The 12,025-nt window shown below is 41.7% G+C and overlaps 1 protein-coding gene across 6 annotated transcripts in view; it reads left to right on the top strand.

The window, feature by feature from the left end:
* Window positions 1–1,798: 1,798 nt before the first annotated feature.
* The window catches only part of ABCG2 (ATP binding cassette subfamily G member 2 (JR blood group)), a 122,344-nt gene continuing 112,117 nt past the window's right edge, over window positions 1,799–12,025 (top strand). For 4 of the 6 annotated variants that reach the window (XM_072943176.1, XM_072943195.1, XM_072943163.1 and 1 more), the window contains exons 1-2: window positions 1,805–2,297; window positions 11,484–11,882. The gene's annotated coding sequence lies outside the window, so the exon portion shown is untranslated. Of the gene's footprint in view, window positions 2,298–2,712; window positions 2,808–11,483; window positions 11,883–12,025 lie in introns of those variants that run through there. The other 2 variants (XM_072943167.1, XM_072943172.1) reach the window with 2 other exon arrangements.

Genomic DNA, 12,025 nt, shown 5'->3' with positions numbered 1-12,025 from the left:
TTTGGTGTTTCTTTAGACAATGATCAATTATGCCTTGTAAAGTATAAGCTAGTATAATACGGTTCAGAACAGGGAAGCCTTTCTAATTATCATTTTTATAGATGAGGAACTGGAGCCTCTGAGTAGCTAGTAATGGCAGATTCCAATTCAGATCCCTTTGAATTCAAAGTTTATGTTCCTTTTACCTCACCATACCTCCTTTATATATTAGCAAAAGCAAAACCAATTCATTGTTATCTAACATCATCTGTTAACATCCATCTGCAGAAGGCTCTCTGGTGGACATGAAAGAGTTACAGAGACATGATAAAGAAACTAACTTAGTGGATGAATGAGCATACTAAGAGATAGTAACTGAGCATTTGTCACATAAAACTAGGGTAGAGAACTAAATTATGTCCAATCAAAAAGAGTAATAACTGGGCAATAAGTGTGAATGAGTGAACAAAATAATATCTTAAGCAGTATAGTGTTAAGAGGATCACTTATGGAAGTCCAGTAAGTCAGTTGACCAACAATAAGCATTTATTGAAAATCTATTGCTTATGTCAGTAAAAGACACTAGTGTGGGTCTAGCAGGGCTTGGGGCTGGTGGTGATTATCTCCCTAGAACTTTGTTAGGAGACTGAGAAGTGAGAAAGTAAATTACACACAAAAAATATGTGTTTGTTGTAGCAAAGTGTGTTACAGCTCAGTGTTATAGGTCAGTTGTGATTGCAACCCGGATCCAGGTGAGAGACAAAACAGCACTCAGAGGATTAAGAGAACTCAGGTTTATTATACCAGTGGGCCCAGAGGAATTAACACTCCAAGCTCTGGATCCTATCTGTAGGTTTACACAGGCTTTTATAGGCTACAAGTCTACACTTTGCAACATTTGTAACATCACATGCAAATAAGGTATGACAAAGGTGACTAATTAGGAACAAGCTTTGTAGAAATGGACCAATCAGGAGTGAGGGAAATGGACCAATCAGGACTGAGGGAAATGGACCAATCAGGAGTTAGCTCAGGGTACCAATAGATTCTTAGGGATAAGTTCTGCTTTCCTAGAAGTAAGCCCTTTCAGAGTTTAAAAAGTGAGATAATGCAGTAGGGCCAGAGAACCGAATGGTGCTGGCAGAAGGGTAGTGGCCCTGCCTTGCCTTCTTTTTCATGGGGCTTCCCATGTCACGTTCATGTGGACAGATGAAGCAAAGATTTTTGGAGCCAAGAGATCTCTAACCCCTGAGGTCCCTAAGCCTTTGGTCACATGTCAAGGGTAGGTTCTTTCAAGGACCAGGAGATCTATGTCTTAGGTGGCAGGTGGCCAAAGGGAGAGCCAGTTACATATTTTGTGCCAAAGGAAAATGCCAGGCCCTTACTCAAGACAGCAACTCCAGAGCGCCAAACCAAGTAAGGGGCCTCTTTAAGAGCTGGGTCCTGTGCTGCTATGCAGGTCGTGCACCCAGAACCAGAGGGAAAATACTCTATCAGAGTTAATGCAGAGCACAGAAAAAAGAAGGGAGCACTTTCACTGCGCTTCTAAGTCCTGTCACCAGTGCGCGGACACTGCCACTGTATACCACGTACCGTGATGCTTGGCCCCAGGCGGCAACTACAGCTGCTCCCCGGTATTCCGGGTTTCCATCTCCCCGACCAGGTACACCTCCAGCAGCCTGGCGCCAGAGCTCCACAGGCAGAGATGGGGAAAGCGGTGGGCGGTGCTCCCCTCGCTCTGGGGGTGGGGGAGGGGTACAGCGCCGAGTCCCAGGATCCCCCGCCCCCGCATCGCCCGCCCTGCTCATCCCCCGCCCCACCCCCGCCGCGCGCCCCGGCTCCACTGGTCTGGAGGCTGCGCCTCTGGAGGGCCTGGCGGAGACCCTACCTCGCTGCGCCTGAAAACAGGTCCGAAAAGCTAGTTGCCCTTCCCGTCCCCCTTTCTCGTTTATTTTCTTTTCTCGTTCCTTCCTTCGTCCCTTCCTTTTCCCCCACGGCGGCCGGGCCGGACCGGGACAGAAACTCGCCTCAGACACCAAAGCGAGAGAAGCGCCTGCCGAGCCGCTCGCCCGCCCGTCCCGCCTCCTCCCGGCCTTTCCTTCCTCTGCGCGCCCAGTTGGGCTTGGCGGAACTGGCCTTTTCATCCCAACGTCCGCAAGTTATTGGAGGCCGACTGTCTTTGGGAAGCGAACGTGACCGTTGGCGGCCAGGAGGCGCTCTTCTGCCTCGGGAGATTCCTGGAGAGGAGAGCAGATGAGAGCTGTCCCCTAGCAGGGTCCCGCCGCCAAAGGGATACCGTGGTTCCTTCGGTCCTGGGGGTAGGTTCTGGGCAGCACTACACAGTATGCATTTAAGTATCAACTCCATTTCGCAGATAGGACTGAAAAAATGGAGGGATATTTCTGAGATCCTGTAGGCGTTTCCGTCCAGCTCAAACCCTCAATCCCAGGAATGGCCGTGTTAGTATCTGTTGCTAAAATGTGCGGCCTTGGTGGCCATGTGTGTCTCACGGGACACTTCTTGCTATTTGGACGACAGGATCTTGAATAGAGTCAATCCTTAGTCCACAACCAATCAGGTTCTCTCTTTAAAATCTATATTAATGAGAAATGGCCGGGCTCTATAGCTGTATGATGGGAAGAGCTAGGTTTGAAAGATGGTGTCAACTGGAGTGACCGTTTCTGGATAATGTGCACACATTTGACTTTGCAGAGAGGACACACTTCTCCAGGGAGAAGTGGAGGGAAGAACTGCCTTCGTCTCAGCAGTCTCAATTCAAATCCATGGCTAGTTTGAGAGGATTTCTTTACAGACCCAAACTCACGCAGGTAACAAAGTACAGAAAGCAGCTTACATGAGGGTGCTGGCTGGGGATTCAAATCCAGCCCTACTTCATCCCAAAGTTAATTATTTTCCAGGGCAAAAGTCAGGTAAGGTTAGTAAGTACTTATACATTAATAATTAGGTGGGAAAAAATTCCAGAAGGACCCTGAGAACGCTGCAGCTATTCCATTAGAAACCAGGAAGAATTGAATAATTTAAAAATGTGTCAGGGAAGCAGGAGAGGACATAGTAAAGGCATAGCAAGACTAAGACCACGACCAAGACAAAAGGTAACCAAACTCAGGCCACATTCTTGACCGTATTTGAGGCTCCTACTTGCCCATGTCTCATTTATTGCATTCCACCGCTTGACTCCACCACACCAGTGAAACATCTCTCCCAGAGGCCCATAGTGGCCTCCTATTGAATAAGTACAGTGATTCTTTTTAGTTTTTATCTTATTTGACATCTCTTCTACACTCAGCATTCCTGGCTAATTCTCTCCCATTGAAATAGTCTCCTCTTTTAAGGGTTTCCTGCCACCGCTTTTCTGTTTTTCCGTCTAAATATCCAGCAACTGCTTCTTAGTCTCCTGCCGTTTGATTGGTGGTGTTCCCAGGTATACCATCGACCCTCTTCTCACTGTGTACTCTCCTTGTGCAAGCCCATACATTCTCGTGACTCCACACATCACCTGCATGCTAATAACTGTACTCCCAGCCCAGATTTCTCTCCTGAGCGCCACACTCAACTCTCCAGACATGGACTGGAAATGTCCGTTCAGAGGCCCTGTAGGCAACAAGTCAACATATCCAAAATGGAATTCCCACCCAAACCAGTCCTTCTAGTCTGCCCATCTTGTTGAAAGGCAGTGTCTCCCACTAAGACAGACCCCCTTCCTCCTTCACGGCTGTAATTTTCTCCTCTGCTCTATCCTCACTGGTGTTTCCCTAGATCCAACAAACACGATGGTTTCCCAACTCATTTTCCTGCCTTCAGGGCCACCCCTCGTCCATTCGCCACATGGTGATCACCACACACTCATGTTTGCGTTCTTTCAATCTCACCTCCTAGATATAGTAAAACTTTAGCATTGCACAAGAGAACCTTGGTCCATTCCCTGCCACAACTCCAGTGTAATTTTTTCTACTTCTGATCTTCCTTCTTAAGCTTTATCCCAGTTGATGGTACGTTTTCCTCTCTCCCTGTAACACACCGCCCCACTTCTTTCCAGGCGAACTTCAAAGCTCAGATGTTATTTTCCATGGAATGTTTATTCTGATGCTCCTCCAGTCTAAAAGTCTCCCTTTTATTCCTAAGTCATTCAATACTTACTTTTATACTAACACTTACTACCCTACAGCATAACTCTTCGTTTCCCCCACTTCTTCATCTTTAGACTGAATTCCTCGAGGGCAGGGACTAGGTCTTTTTGATAGATAATCCTAACAGCACAGTGGGCGTTCAGTAAAGTTTGGAATGCATGAATGACATCCTTAAAATAGAGAAGTTATTATCGCATTCCTTACTCTTATCTTAACACTTGAAAGTACAGCCTTCCAAAATGATGAATCATGGAAAGAGTAAAAATCGCAGTGTTACTAAAGGAATTGAAATTCTCAGATTTCTTCAATTACAAAGTGGCTAGGTGGACCGAGCACTTGTAAGATCCTGTTCAGTTGGTTCTAGCAAGTTAGGCTCTTACAGCTGAGAAAGTATGACAGTGGTGCTTGAGATAAGAAACAATGGATAATTTTGTAAGATCCAAGTTTAATGATCTTCATAGGTCCTGCCAAGAACATCTTTACTTTGTGTTATTTCCCTGATGCTAAACATTACTTTTAAGGATCAAAGAGAAGTAAGAGGCTTGTCTACGGCCAAAGCCTAAAGCCGGGTTCATTAGAGAGAATCCCTGACCCAAAGTTCCAATTCGTAAAATCAGAGAAGGGTAGCATCAGGTTTACTAACAGTAAAAGCTCTTGTTTTCAAGATCACACAGTTTATTAGATGTCAAAGCAGGAATTGTCCCAAGCTGTACCCTATAGGCCACTGTGCAGTTTTTGAGGACATAAGCCCAGGTGGTTTTACACACACGCACGCACGCACGCACACACGCACACAGCACCTGTCACAATCCTGCCACAGGGCACTGAACTTGTTGGATAAAGGAAGGGAGGAGTGAACGTGCTGATGATGGTGTAGATGAGAGGGAAGGGCACTGCCATTTCTCCAAAGATGGAAAGCTTTAGAATTTCTTGGGGAAATAATTACTTCAAAGATATACTTTATCAAAATAAAGGCAAAAAAATGTTTTAGATGTCAGAAAGATCTATGTTAAGTTGCTGAATCATTTGTCACTGTCTCAGAGGATGATAAAAACTTAACCTTCTGAAATGTTGACATGTCTGCCTAAGAGGCGTCGGGGCAGAGTGCTCGGCGTGTGGAAGGTGGAGTTGCCTGAATCCTGCCCTCCTTACCTGAACCACTGTGCAAGTTATTCAACCCAGTTATTTAACAAATGACTCAGTTTCATCGTTTGTAAAATGGGGATGATAATACCACTTAGGATTGTTGAGAGACATAAATAGCTAATACACAACTTACAAACTATACAAAGTAGTATATTCTTTTTCCTGCCACTAATTCCTGTCTCTCTAGGTGTCATTTTGCTTTTCAGTAAATGTTTTCTCTCTCTTTTTTTCCCTCCCACTACCTTTCTACTGTTTTTCTTCTTTTTACTATCTCTCTCCCTGCCTGACTGCATTTCTTCTTCTTCTCATATTTCTCCCTCATTCACTTAAACAATGACTGATGGCTATGAATGATAGTAAATTTATAGCATAAGAAACTTAATAATAATTATTAAAACCCTAATTTCTTTTCTCCAAGCTAATTTCTGATCTCTGCCATGTTCATGCATACTTTCTTATATTTAAAAATCAGTGAATGCATTCATGTTGTTTTAGTTCTGATTTTATTCACCTAATATAACTTCATACTGAAGGGGGTCAAAATATACCCCTCTCCCTGCCCCAAATATCCCCCTTTGGCATAAGGATGATTTTGAACTGGAGGCAACTGCAAATCAACAGATGCAGAAAGAAGCCATCTCAGTGCTTCCCTTATCTGACTAAGAGCAGAAACTTCTGAGAAGTGAGGCTGTCATAAATTGCCTCTTCAGGATGGGTTTACTCCTAGGAGAGGGGTCAAAAGTAAACTTATGATAATCCTGCCTCTGGGAGTTTCACGGCCGTGAAGAAGATGGGAAAGACCACTTGTACACTCAGAAACAAGTATTATCACAATCTTTCTTATCTCATTTGTTCTCCTAAAATCCATTTATCTTTCCTAGAGAAACTTTCTTCTTCTTTCCGGATAGGCTTTTCTCCATCTCCCTTTTTTCCCCTACTAAATTAGGTAGATTAAAAAACAAAAGCTATAAATTAGGTAGATAAACCGCTAACTTTAACTAGTTAGCTACTAGCTACCTCCTTATGAGTAAGGCTTTTTCTCCTGTTAATTTGTCTTTTGTCAGTTAAATTCACAGATCCCCATTAACTCAACCTCAGAGGGTAGAACAAAAATTTTTTCCTCCCCAGACAGTTCATATGCCATGTATCAATGTAGCCCACACACTTATTAATTTTTATGACTGTGGTGTCACATACCACCATTTGTCACATTCCCCTTTTGTGGGGCACTTTGGTTGTGTCTGATTTTTAATACTTTTAAGTATCTCCTTGCTTTATGACACTTTCCCTTGCCTTCCCTGTTACATAAGCTATACAAACATACAAATGCATAATTATGTAAATATATACAATTTGCTGCATTTGTTGTCAGGATCTTCAGCCTTACAGAAAAAAATGGAAAACCAGGCATTGCTGTCCTCCTGAGAGTCTCTCTTTTCTATGGAGCTGATCAAGGCACCAGTCACAAACTATTGTACCTGGATTTCTTAAAGTCTAAACATTTATTAATAGCCGCACAAATGTGCGAGGCAATAAAGAAAGATGGGGCTGGTCTGCCCAGTAAAAATGGTTGCTTTAATTTGGGATTCCCACTCCTAGAGCTTCCTGTGTCACTAGTTCAGTACATAACAAGTATGAAGAGTTCACAAGGAAAATCTGTCACTGTTGTGGTGTTTGGCTTTTAAAATTCAAAAACAGCCATGGAAGCAGATTTGGAATTTCACATTCCGCCACAAGTGTGATTTTATTCTAAGTAATGTTCATAGGCTCAGTTTATAGTATCATTTGGTTTATAGTGCTGATTATAAACCTTGGTTGAATGATTACCATGTGAACAGCACCAAACTATGGGACTGCAAAAGCCTAAGATGTGGCCCTTCACTCTGAGACATTTATAATACAACTGGCAAAGTGATAAATCCAAACTACGAATGCTGAGGGATTTATAAATAATCGTTGTGAGTCTTGGTAGTAAGATATGGAACATAGACTTTTGACTCTTTGTTAACGATTGCTAAGCCTTCAGTTGGCTTCTAAACCTAAAAGAAAATTTGGAGCAACTTTTCCATACCTTGGAACATAGGAATAGGTTATCATAAATTTTCATGGATTCATTGTAGAGAATTCTGAAGATTTCCTTATAAATCATCACAGGATGGAAAACAAAACAAGTTTGGGATAATATCAAAGGCCCTTCAATCATTTTCAAATGGCTAAGCTAAGTAGTGCTCTCTGTTAGTGCCTCTCAGAGCCCTGAGGAACGGTTAAAGCCAGGGGAAGAACAGGTGGCAAAATATTTGCCTGGGGACCACCTTCCCAACCTCCGCACCTTGTTAATTTGGGTTGGCTTCCTCCCCACTTCCATGCTGCCGATTCTGATAAAAGTCTTCTTTAGCTAACAGACTTCACTGCTTTTTGAAGTAGGGGGTGAAGCTGGCTGTTTGAAACCTTTCTCGCTTCCCTGTTCCAGTGAGTTTAATATCTGCTCAAACAGGACTGGGGATTAAATTCCATCTACATTCTTAGGGCTATAAGAAAGATAAAGGAGGTCCCCAAGAATTAATAGACATGCTACAACTCTTCACTTTGGCACAGAGCTTCCCTTATAAGAAATAAGCGATCTTCACTGGTTCTTTGTCTTTTTAAAGACAAGCTGGGAATTTCACAGAAGTTCCTGGGAATGATTGGTTTATTCCTAGTTGTTTGAAAAAAAAAAATTCCAGGGTAGGATAATCTGCATTGTTAGATAGTATACCCAAGTCAGTAGGAGAGCTTTCATTTAAAACCTTCCTTCCCATAAGTTTTATCTAATTTACTAGCTTTGAACCAGAGGTTTTAAAACCTTGTTTCATAGAACCTGAGAGGTCCTCACACATTTTATTCTGACTTTTTGTTTGTGAGATTGGTGGATATCTTTGATTTTAAAAATATGCAAAAAATACATGAATATATTCTTGTGAAGACTTGTGAATTGATTAATACACTTTATCAAGTGCCTACTGGTATACCAGGCACAGTTACAGGTGCTAAGGCTATATCAATGAAAAAAGCAAATAAAAATTCATGCCCTCATAGAGCTTATATTCTAGTAGAAAGAGAAAAACAGGCATAGTAAATAAGGAAATTGCATAATACGTTAGAAGGTGATAAGTGCTGTCAACAGAGGTAAGATGTGGCAGATCACGAATACTAGTAGGAGGAACTGCAATTTTAAGTTGGGAAGTCAGGTAGGCCTCACCGGAAAACTTGAAGGAAGTGAAAGAATGAGTCAAATAGATTAAAAAAAAAAATAGAGGAAGAACTTTCTAGGCAAAAGGAGCATCTAGGGCACAGGCCGTGAGGTGGGTCAATGTGTGTCTGTTTGAGGTGTAACGAGGAGATAGGTCTGGCTGCATTACAGTTGGTAAGGGGAAAATGAGACCAGAGAAGTAGATGGGGGGGGGGTATAGATTGTAAAGGTTTGGCTTTTACTCTGAGAGAAGCAGGAAAAGAGATTGGTATGTGCTGGGACATCTTTAAACAACAGAGATGAATATTTTTCACAAAGTATCCCCACCTCCTAATCCCACGCTTCCTAGACATTGTTTTCCTTTTGGGTCATATCTTTCCAAAGATTTTCATATGTGATTACATACATAGATGTGTACATATGAAAATGTATAGTTTTGTTTTGTGAGGGTGTGTGTGTGTCTGTCTATGCATTTAAACATAAATGAACTTAAATGCCCTGTGTTAATAAGCAACTTGCTTTTTATAATTAATATGTCTTGGAGATCTTTCATTGTCAAGACAGTACATATATTTCTATCTCATTCTTTTTAACTATTGCATGATATTCCATTGTATCCATATGCTACATTTTATTTAACCATACGCTATTGGTAAATATTTAGGTTCTAATTTCGTTCATTCCTTCCTTCCTTCCTCCATCCCTCTCTCCCTTCCTTCCTTTTCTTTCCTTTTTTCCTTTCCACATTAAAGTACAATTGTCTTATTGCTTTTAGTAACATAAAATTACATGTCACATGAAACATGAAACATAGGAAGAGATTTGAAAATTAAAATTTGTGTTACCTTCTGTCAAAAAAAGCAATATGTTTCCTAAATTGGATTCACTTGGATTTGCCTCAGTGGAAAAGGGGCTTCAGTTACTTGTTAACCAAGGACTTATCTAATGTTTATTGTTCTGGGACAAATTGAATCCTGAGAGCTTGAGCCCAGTTACTCTGAGCTTTGCGAAGAGTTCACTAAATCCTTAGGCAAATTGACCATCTTTAGAAAGTGAGGATCCAGCATCCACAGTCCGCTCCTTCTGTGCTGGGCTCTCTCTTCTCCACCTACCTCAGCCCACACCAACACGGCATTCAGCCGGCTCTGTGCTTAGCTTGTGTGTGTCAGTCTTGTCCACCCAGCCTTGATGTCAGCCCCTGGAGGACAGGGACTGTGTCTTATATTCCTTTTCCTCCCCTAGGTGTCTAGCTGATCCCTAGAATCATGGATATTTATTTTTAATATATGTTTTAATTATCCTTAAAAGTATATTTACCGAACATATTTTATTTGGTTTAGAAGAAACTTTGGGATAAAATTTCAGCCATCTCTGTGGATATATCGGCACTTCTTTTAAGTATGGCATTTTGCACTCGTCTGTTTTTTAGCTCCAGCTCGTGTTTATATACAGACAACTGCACTGCTAGCATAGTACACACAGGCCTTGCTCGGTTAGATACCAGGCAGGACACGGATACCTCTGCTTTGCCCAGGCTTACGCCACAGCAAAATGGTCAACTGTACAGTAACTAGAAAATTATCACGTAGGATCACAGTAGTATCATGTAAATAACTTCACACTTATTCATGATGAAGAATGAGATGAGATTTGAATCCTCGCTGGTACCCAGTGGGTGTCAATCAATGCTCGTTCCTCTCCTCTCCCTTCAAAAGGAAACAATTAGTCGTATGAATTTAAAAAGGAGAACACAGTTAAAGAAGTTCATATATATCCACAGAGATGGCAGACATTTTATTTCAAGGTTTCTTCTAAACCTTTTTGCTAGCTGGAATGAAGAGTAATCTCACGCATACTTCAAATGTGCGAAGATTTGTTGTGTTGTATGATTAAAATGCAAATTTATTTAAAAGAGCTACCTGTTATCTTGTTATTATGTATTTTCTCTTCAGGAGACTTAAAGTACACCCACTACCATGAGGGAGGAGGAATCCCATCCAAATTAAAAAGTGATCTTCACATTAAAAAAAAATCCTGGGAGTTCTTTCTTAATGATTAGAGTTTCTGTTCGGGGTGACGAAAAATTTTTGGAAATGGATACTGGTGATGGTTATGTAACATTGTGAATGTAATTAATGCCATTGAATCAGACACTTAAAAACGGCTTAAAAGGCAAATTTTATGTTATATGTATTTTACCGCAATAAAAAAATGGTAAAAATAAATGGATGGAATTTCTTAACAGTGTCAAAATTTTTTAAACTTTCATTTCAATATATATTTATTGAATGCCTGATCTGTGCGTAGGTATGCACAGTAGAGAGGAAGAAATCAGGACAGTGGCTTGACTATAAAGAAGGCAGGTTCAGTCATCAGCGTTTCACGTGTCTCATGATGTCACCATACCAGCTCTGTAAGGAAGGCATTGTTGTCACCACCACTTTATGTTGGGAGGCTTGGGTGAAAAACTTGTCAAGGCTGGTAAAGCGTGGAGCCAGAAGCTCTTAGTAAATGTCATGTTTTGTCACTTGACATCCTTCATGTTTTCAGAATATGAAATGGCTATTTAATACAGCCTTAACTTCCTGTTATACTTCTGGTTTAGAAAGGAGAACATTTGAAGGATAGCATGTTCCAAATATAGCTCCTCTCCTCTTCCTGTCTCTAGTGGGCTTTTGCACTGAAACCTGACACTGTCTGTGCTTGGTTTCTTTCACTTCCTTTCCAAATCTGTGTTATCTTCCTACTTGTACTTTTTTGCTAGAAGGCAGAGCTTGTGAAAGGAGACCCCTGTTACATCAGATCGAGCAAGACAGGAAGTTTACACAGAGCAAAACTATTTGCTAGAATTGGTTTTGATCCTTACGAAAGTTGCCGTTAGTGTCGGAGATGCTGCCATCAGGATTCTGTTGCACAAAGAGAAAGATATAGAAATCTCTCTCTCACACGTGAATTTCTTCCTTTTCCCATCCCCTTGCCAGGAACGCCGGAAAAGGATCCCAGGCTGATTGGAGGCATTAGGCTGTCAGTTTGAATCCCAGTGATTGAGAAGGAAATGTGGATATTAACCAGCTAATGGTGGAGGGAAAAGGAACTCGAGGAAATAAACGCGAACTGGACCTTTCCCCAAGGCTCGCTTGTTCGGAAAGCCTCGGTCTTTCTGATAGTTGCAGGACCTGGCCTAGGGCTAAGTTTCCTCTCTGATACTTCTCTTGCACCTGGAGTGCTGGCCGGAAGGGAAGCTCCTGGACTTTAATAGACATGGATCTTGGTTGAAGTCTCTAGGACAAAGCCTACAGCTATCGAAATCTCCTTGTCACCACTGCCTCTCCACCAAGGTTTGGGCTGCTTTCTTTCCAACTTCACAGATCATAATTGAGGTGAGTTGTTTGTTTTTGTTATTTTCAAAGTGTTCATACTGAGTAGAAAATCTTGATTCTTTTCTGGTATGTGCTTTAACAAGTAACCCATACTCATACTTTAAATATGAATCGCCTGGAGATCTTGTTAAAAAGCAGCAGAA

This window comes from Vicugna pacos, chromosome 2 (assembly GCF_048564905.1).
Source record: "Vicugna pacos chromosome 2, VicPac4, whole genome shotgun sequence".
Lineage (NCBI taxonomy): Eukaryota > Metazoa > Chordata > Mammalia > Artiodactyla > Camelidae > Vicugna > Vicugna pacos.
Note: the sequence above shows the minus strand (reverse complement) of the source record. Positions and strands in the feature narration are given on the sequence as shown.